This window comes from Puntigrus tetrazona, chromosome 1, assembly GCF_018831695.1.
Source record: "Puntigrus tetrazona isolate hp1 chromosome 1, ASM1883169v1, whole genome shotgun sequence".
In the NCBI taxonomy this organism is placed as follows: Eukaryota; Metazoa; Chordata; class Actinopteri; order Cypriniformes; family Cyprinidae; genus Puntigrus; species Puntigrus tetrazona.
Genome location: NC_056699.1, coordinates 30,426,172 through 30,434,358, shown reverse-complemented (window position 1 = coordinate 30,434,358; position 8,187 = coordinate 30,426,172).

Genomic DNA, 8,187 nt, shown 5'->3' with positions numbered 1-8,187 from the left:
CAACAGTGTGCATGTACATTTTAAACACTATGAATTTTAAATGCATAAAGTAAATGCAAGTTGTTCAAGAACAACAATAGCATGATATGTATCCTTGAAATTTTATTGCTCTTTTGTTGGTTTGGATAAAGCATCTGCTAAATGACTACATAAAGTACATGTATTCTAAGAGAGGAAGTGGCAGGTGATGTGCTTTCATGGCGCACATAATTTCCTGTAATATACCTTTCTCAAATCTAATATTGTGATCTGAGATGAATCTTTCATTCCTGTGCGTGTATGAAAATATAAAAGCGTGTTTTCATCTTACACATTTGAACATTAAACACATGCTTTTATGTTTTAGTAGTCAGAAACTTGCATGGGTCCATCAGCTTTTAGTTTGCATTTTTATTTTATTTGTACACAGAATGTGTGCTGCAGGTTAAAGGTAAGGAGGATGTTTGAGGAAGGGACCGTGCTCTTCATCCGGAGCAGTAGTGGCGGTTGTGCTTATTAAACAACAAGTGCTTCAGTTTTGGATCATTTCTGTAGCGTTCAAGCAGCAACTCTTTCTCTCTTTGCTCCTTCTCTTTCAATATTTTCTTCTCCTCCCTTTCCTTGGTCTTCTTTTCTGCCCAGGCGAACAGAAAAGCAGGACACTTTTCTTCGGCTCTGTGGCACTTCCTGGACCTTCGCATTGTGCTGGGTCTCCAACTCTTTTTTGTTCTGTGCGGCGCCATCCAGATGCCCTTCCATGGAACTGGAGTCTCCCATTTCATCAGGGTTATCTTTCTTTTCCTCACATCCCTGGACCTCTACCACTTCCTCTAGCAACTTCGCTGTCACTCTCCAACCAAGCAATCGTCTTCCTCGGTCTGATTTCAGCCTCCATCGATCGGGGGCTTTCAGACTTGGGTAAGTTCAGGCCTGATAGTTCCCTGTGTAGTCCATGAACTCTGACTCTATGTCATCCTCTATGTCAATGGCGTGAGTTGCGGAGGCGGCTCAAACTGAGAAGAAGTGGGCGGCTGAGGTCCCACGGGACTGGAAGGATAAACCTGAGATGAAGAATGTTGCAGATCAACAACTTCTTCATGTTTAGGAGCGGGGCTCGGAGGCACCACCAGTTGTTTGGAAGGACTCAGGTGGGGGCGTCGGGAGGAAAACACTTCTTCAGGTGCTGGAGTGGGATGTGGAGGAACTGCCGGCGGCTCGGGAGGATCCACCTGAAGAGGAGGCCATAGCAGAGACACTTCCTCTGGTGCAGGAACTGGATTTTGAGGACACGCGGGCAGTTTAGTCACTGGAGGCAGGGGCTTGAAGGGAGCAGCGGGTGGAAGAAGGTCTTCACAGACTCCTGAAAGCACTGGAAGTTTTCCTTCTATTGGCTTCAGTAAGGAAGCTCTCACTGGAGGAGTGACTAGAATGAGCAGAGGTTTCGCCTCCACAAGACGTGGTGTTGGCTCAGTAGTCTTTTGCTCCTTCAGTTTTTCTTCCTTTTCTTTTTCTCCAACCTCTCTATGCTCGCTTCCTCCCTCCATCACAATTTCTAGACTCTCCATCTCTCTTTTTTTCTGCAGCGCATGTCCTCTATCCTTTCTCTTTTCAGGGTTAAGTGTCTCTCTTTCTTCGTCAGCCTCGTCTTTATTTTTTTCCTACTGCATTCATCCCTCTCTCCTTCTTCACCTTTCTCTTCACCTGCCTTTCCTTCTCTTTCTCTCCATACTGTAAAAATATTATGTTTCAAGTTTGTGAATAAAGATTATTGTATTACAGACAGTACTATTTCAGCACCGTTTCTTTTTCAGAATGTTACATTTAATTCTGCGTGTTGAGGTTTCTTTATAAACAATTGTGAAATTTACTAGTAATGTCTAAGTGAAAATTGATTCCAAACCTTTTTTTGTTTTTCAGTGCAAGCTGGTATCTCAGGTAACTTACCTGGCGGCGTCTCCTCCTGCGCTTCTGGTTTCCGGCAGTGATGTTGAAGGCCTCGCTCTCACCCGTTTTTGTCGCAGATGCCTCTGGAGGTTTCTCTAGGGCCGCCAGGTCTTGCGCTGGGCGCTGCTGTGCCCTCAAAGGTGTCTCCCTCCTGCGCAAGAAGTGAGCAAAGCGCTCAAAAAGTTGTCTGAATACACTCCTCAACAGTGCCATTGTGGACAATGACTGCTGAAAGCAAATTCAGTATTTGTCGTCAATAGTTGCACAAAGTCACGAAAGTAGCTTTCGCTCTTTTCACTCCTAACACACCAACAGAAGAAAATTATTCAGAACAGCGGTTTACAGCGGCCAGAACAGGCGCTTCATTATGATGTCACAACAGTGAGCGGAACTCTGAGAATTTGGAACTACACAAGCATCTTCTCAGGAGAAGCAGTAAACACATCAACACTAGTACTGTACAGACACTGACAAATACTTATACAGTACAAATACAAACAAGCTCCCCAAGCTTAAAAACCTGATTAGTTTTAAGAGGCCAGATTGGACAGAAATTAAACATGTAAGCGGATAACAGCTCTGTAAAGCATTTTCGCTCTAAATGTAAAAAACATTATAATAATTACATTATTTATTGATGTTACATATTAAATGTTACAGTTAGACTGGTTTTGGTTAGTTTTAGAGGGCACTAGCTGAAAGACCACTTTAACGACAAACAGGAAACAGAGCAACAGGCAAGCGTTAATACACAAATAGTAACAGAAAACACCAAATATTCCAGCAACAAAGCGCTAAGCCTGCGACACAATGTGCATAGCCCTACTATCCATCCTAAAATCCTTCTTTGTGGTATTAGCCATTATCAAATTGTAACCTTTTAAGATAAACCACATGAGAAATGCTGAGTGAAGAAGAAACTGCAAGCGACAAAGCGTGATATTGTTTGTTTTCTCTTTGTTTCTCCATCAATAACTAAGCAGGACAGCAGATGATCACTCTGATACATTCATACATACTAATTTTACGACCTTTATTTAAACTAATAATATTATACTGCACCCACAGGAAATATATACTTTCTAAATGAGGATTGTTACATATTACTTTTTAGTAACACTTCCCCAGCAGATCCTCCTTCTTCCTTCCGCCATTAGAGCTGAGCCCCTTTTCATACAGTTTTATAATCCTATTTTTATACTGTAAGAATTGAACATATTATTTTAAATGTGTCAAATATTAGTTTAGAAAAATTTTGTTTCATTACATTACACTACATTACATTCTACTCAATATAAATAGGCCTAGCCTGAATTCAAATATACTGACTGATGTATTAAATTATATATTTATACATAAAGATGACAGCTTAGAAACACCTGCATTAATGGTACAGTCAGTGGAGAAAGAAATATTACTATGATCTATTTCCTGAGTCACTATTTGTTTAAAAGCGTGTTTTATTCCTCCCATCGTCTGCGTTTGTTCTATGAGGAGCTGAATCAAAACCTGTAAGTGCAATAAGACTATTCTAAGAAGGGATATCCAAGGAACAAAAAAGTAAACAACACCTAATTGGTTTAATTAGGAATAAGGCATTATATATATCATGTGTCTTACTTGACCTATTGTTCTTCACTTTTCATCTATAGGTCTCATTTGAAGGTCTCAGTCTGATTGGTAAATTAGTCTCAATTTCACAGTAATCACTTATATTATGGGAAAGATTAAAACTTGGTAGAACTTCAGGTTCTGTTGAGGAAGGAGGTGTGCCCTCCTTTAGGTCTCTGAGCGTGTTCCAGCCAGGTGTGACCCTGGAGTACGGGGCCTAAACACGCGAAAGGTTTACAACTAAATTTGGATCTCTTTGTCTGTGCAGTATATAAAGTGACAAAACACAACAAAGCGGCGATTCTGTAGCCAGATGGAAGCCCGTAGCGTGGAAGTGTGTCCTCATACACCATACTATGTACTTTTCTAAAGACCAGGTATAAATGACCTTTTAAGTTTGCTTTAGTTGTTTGGCGTTATTTTTGTACTGCTGAACAGTTGTGCAAATGTTTATGAATTATACCAATTTGGAAACTATTCTTGCCTGTGAAATAAAGCGTCAATCTCGGTTCACTTATAATATTATCTGAAATAACTTTTCTGGTAGGTTAGTGACTTCTGGTTTTCCATATTGTTAGCGTGCTAGGGTGAGTCAGATCACGATCAGCTGGATGGAGCCGAGAACGCGTTTTGAGATCTTGACTTCCCTGGCCTGCATTAGCTGCATGTGTTGTATTACAAATTCTGACAAAAGGTTAAACACAGACTCAATATATAACAGTATATGCTGAATGTATTATGATTTACATTCAGACAGGAAGCCCAAGCCGAGACAGTTATCTTTTTTATCTTTCAGTTCTTGAACATCGGTAGGTGTCTAAGTCAAGTGAATGCTAATCCTAAGGTACAACTGTGCCTTTTGTTCTATACCATTGAATGACACTTGGATGCTAAATAGATCAGGATCGGGAGAGAGTTCCTGTTCTGTTTCTAAGTTCCTGATCGCATTTGCATACTTGCAGTTCTCTTGGTCTCCCACCTCTGTGTACTCCTCCTTGGAAACATATAAACTTTAATTGCAGATGACTACAGCAACGAAATAAAAGCAGACTCCTGCTTTGAGATCTCCTGGTCTCTTCCTTTAAAGAAGCTAAAAGAGTTCCAACACATGCTATTACTTAGAGGCATACCAAAAATTACTCTTTTTGAGTCTATTGAGAAATGGCTGCATTAAGGTAGCGATCCACGGGAGGTAGCCTCGGCTTTAAGACCTGGACTAGCCCAAGATGTGTCGGTAGTCTGTTCTGGCCAAACAAGGTCTCTAAGCGACCCAGACTCCTAACTTGAGCGATAAAGTCGAAACTAGGAAGTATTGTAGTTAATTAAGGATCTAAATTTTATCACAATTAGAGGGATCAGCAGTTACATTTAAATAAATATATATATATAACTTCTAAAATCAGAAAGATTGAGTCAGGTAAAATCATGTATAGGAGTCCAGTACTACAATTACTGGAAATGCAAAAAGATTTCTAAATATCGGTGATTTTTTAAAGAGGCACTTAAAAGAAAGGCGAACAACGTTGACCTTCGACCAGGAGCCTCTGGATTCAGTTCCGCGGGAAAGAGGACCCTTACAGTTCCATCGACTGTCTTTATGAATTAGTCCTTTCGTTCATTCAACGATTCCTTTAAACCCGATCAATTCAAATATGGCGTTCTGAATCTTTTTCGAGAAAACCATTTCAAGCGGACGTTCCGTTTATTTGTCACTTTCTGTCAGCAATAAGCCAAAATGGACATCCGACCCGATCACGGTAACAGACAGTGAACAGTTTTTACAAATATTGATGTTAATCTTACTTTATCTCAGGATTAGTATTCTTGGTAATGAAATGCTAGTTTGATATTTGCGCTTTGCTAACCACGTCAAGACGCAGACGTCAGGGCTAAGGTGGCTGGGTTTCAGCATAAAAATACGATATTAGGACAAAAGGTCATTTAAAGCTTTTTCTGTACTAAAACATGTACATTTTATATATATATATATATATATATATGCCTATATTAAGCTGTTGTCTGTAAACACTAACTTTCTAGCGTTAGCCAATACAATAGAACAATAATGCAACTTGCAGTCTATCATGTAAAAAAAACCCAAAAACAAAAACTATTGGTATTTTGGGTTTAGCACAGACATTGGGTATAACAACCAAAATAAATGTAACGTGAAGCTCATATAGCGTACAAATGAAGGGAGCTTTCAGGGAACATTTAATAAACCGCACACACTGCATAATATTAAACCAGATTGTAGTCCATTTCATCTATATTACAATAAAAGACAGTATGCAATGACTATAAATGCCTGTTACTGGTAAGAAATAATGTATGTAATATCTAACAATCTTTCATAATGGTTTAATAAAAGTTGGTTTATCGAAGCGTTGCACTCTCACTAAACAATTAAAACTTACAGATTTAACCCGCAACATGCACATTAAAAAATGGTCACCCCTTACATAACTGTTTCTGTCCACTTCACCCAATACATAAGCCTCCCTTGAAAACATCTCTAATACACTTCAAACGCCCATTTAATAAGCAGCACTCGCCGTAATATCTGTATGGATAATAAGCATTCTGCATACATCGCCTTACCACTCTGGATTTTCTCGTTCTGGCGCTATTAAAACATAAATAAACAAACAAGAGTGAGAATAAGAAGTAAGCGTCGTTTTGATGTCTTACCCGGCTTTGATTGCATACCATGTTGATTTCCTTGAGGGCAGAACTAGCGACGTCGCAGGAACAAATGTGAGCATCTTCTGTGCCTGTTGATGGTGCTGGATGTGCATGTTTCCACACCGAAGCCTGTCCATGTTCTAATCCGGGACTGAAGGAAAGACTTTAGAGGAAAGTCTAGTCTTCGTAGATTTGTACGCTCTCACTCGCTGTAGAGAGCTCAGCATAAGTGGATTCACCCCTCCTTTGTTGAAGTCCACCTCCTTCAGTTTTAGCACTTTATTATTGGACAACCTGGTAAAATGAGCATGATTCAATCTTTTGGACCATATTCTTATGTTTCTACATGTTCAGCTTTTTCATTTCTCCAGTCAAAGAGATTCGTTTCAAAAGCACAATGGCCAGTGTTCAATTGAACTCAACATTTTAGGCTAAACATTTGAAAACAAATGTATATTGCAGTTTTGTGGCATCTAAATGCACTATGGTATGTTTTAAAATATTTGCTGCATTATTATACACAAACAAAATCTGCAGTGCGTTTCAATACATAAAAAGGCCTTAGATTATAGCGCCCTCTGGTATGCTTGAAATGCATGTCAAGAAATGAGGAAGGTGATCTGTTTTATTCTGTAACAATTGTAACCTTTTTAAGATAAACCACATAATAAATGCTGGTAAGAAAGAAACTGGCGGGCAAATGTGACATTGTTTATTGTTTGACCTTTATTTAGCTTCATGTGTACTTCTTTACGAAATATATATGCTTTCTAAGTGAGGATCGTTACATATTACTTGTTTTGTGTGTACCTGAAACAGATCTTCCCTTCCTTCACATGGCCCCTTTTTACCCATTTATACTGCTAAAATTGATGTGTTTAAATGTGTCAAATATTAGTTTGAATGTATTACATTACATTCTACTCAATGTACTAGACCTAGCCTGAATTGGGCCAAATATGCGAATGATGTATTAATTTATATGTTATACATAAGATAACAGGTTTGTTCTGCGTTTGTTCCATACGACTGTCTTTATGAATTAGTCACTCGTTCATTCAACCAAGTTCTTTAAAAATTAATCAGGATTCAAGTGTGACGTTTCTGAATCTTTTTCGAGAAAGCGGACGTTTCATATAATTTATCCACTTTCTGTCAGCAGCCAAACAAAATGGACAACAGGGTACATCCGACCAGTGCCAGTAACAGACAGTGAACAGTTTTACAAATTTTGATGTTAATCTTACTTTATAGTCAGATTAGTATTCTTACAGTAATGAAATGCTATTTTGATATTTGCTTTGCTAATCGTCATGAGCACGGCGAGGCCACGTCAGCGAAGACTGGATGGCTGGAGTTTCAGCGGAAAAAATATCGTGTTAAGAGGACACGAGGTCGTTTGGCTTTTTCTATTTTTATATTCACTTTTGTCTGTAAACACTAACTGTAACAATTAGCCTGGGTTTGTAATGGTATTTGTAGTAGAAAACCGACATTCTATTGTTATTTTGTGGTGGGGTTTTTAGCGGGGCTATTGATGGGTAGTTCACTAGATCAGTGGTTCCCAACCTTTTTAACTCATAGCCACAACCAAACACATATGTTCCGCGGCCCTGCAAAAAATTAAAAAAAAAAAAAAATTTAAATGTATACATAAAAATATATTTACATAGCCTAAATGGTAGGTTTGTTTTTAAACCAATCAACGACCTGGAGTATTTAAAGACACTTATAAGTAACAGTTTATTTATTTTTTTATTTAATTAATTATGATGTTTAATTATTACATTTTACATTACATTACTTATTATTATTTCTATTGATAATAACTGGCAGCTTACAAATACCGTTACGGCCCACTGAGAGCCTTGCAGCTGAAGTTAGAAAGCCTGCACTAGATAAGAAAGCAGGTAATGAAAATGACAGTGATAGAAGGCTTTCTGTTTGGATATATAGAAAAACTATTTA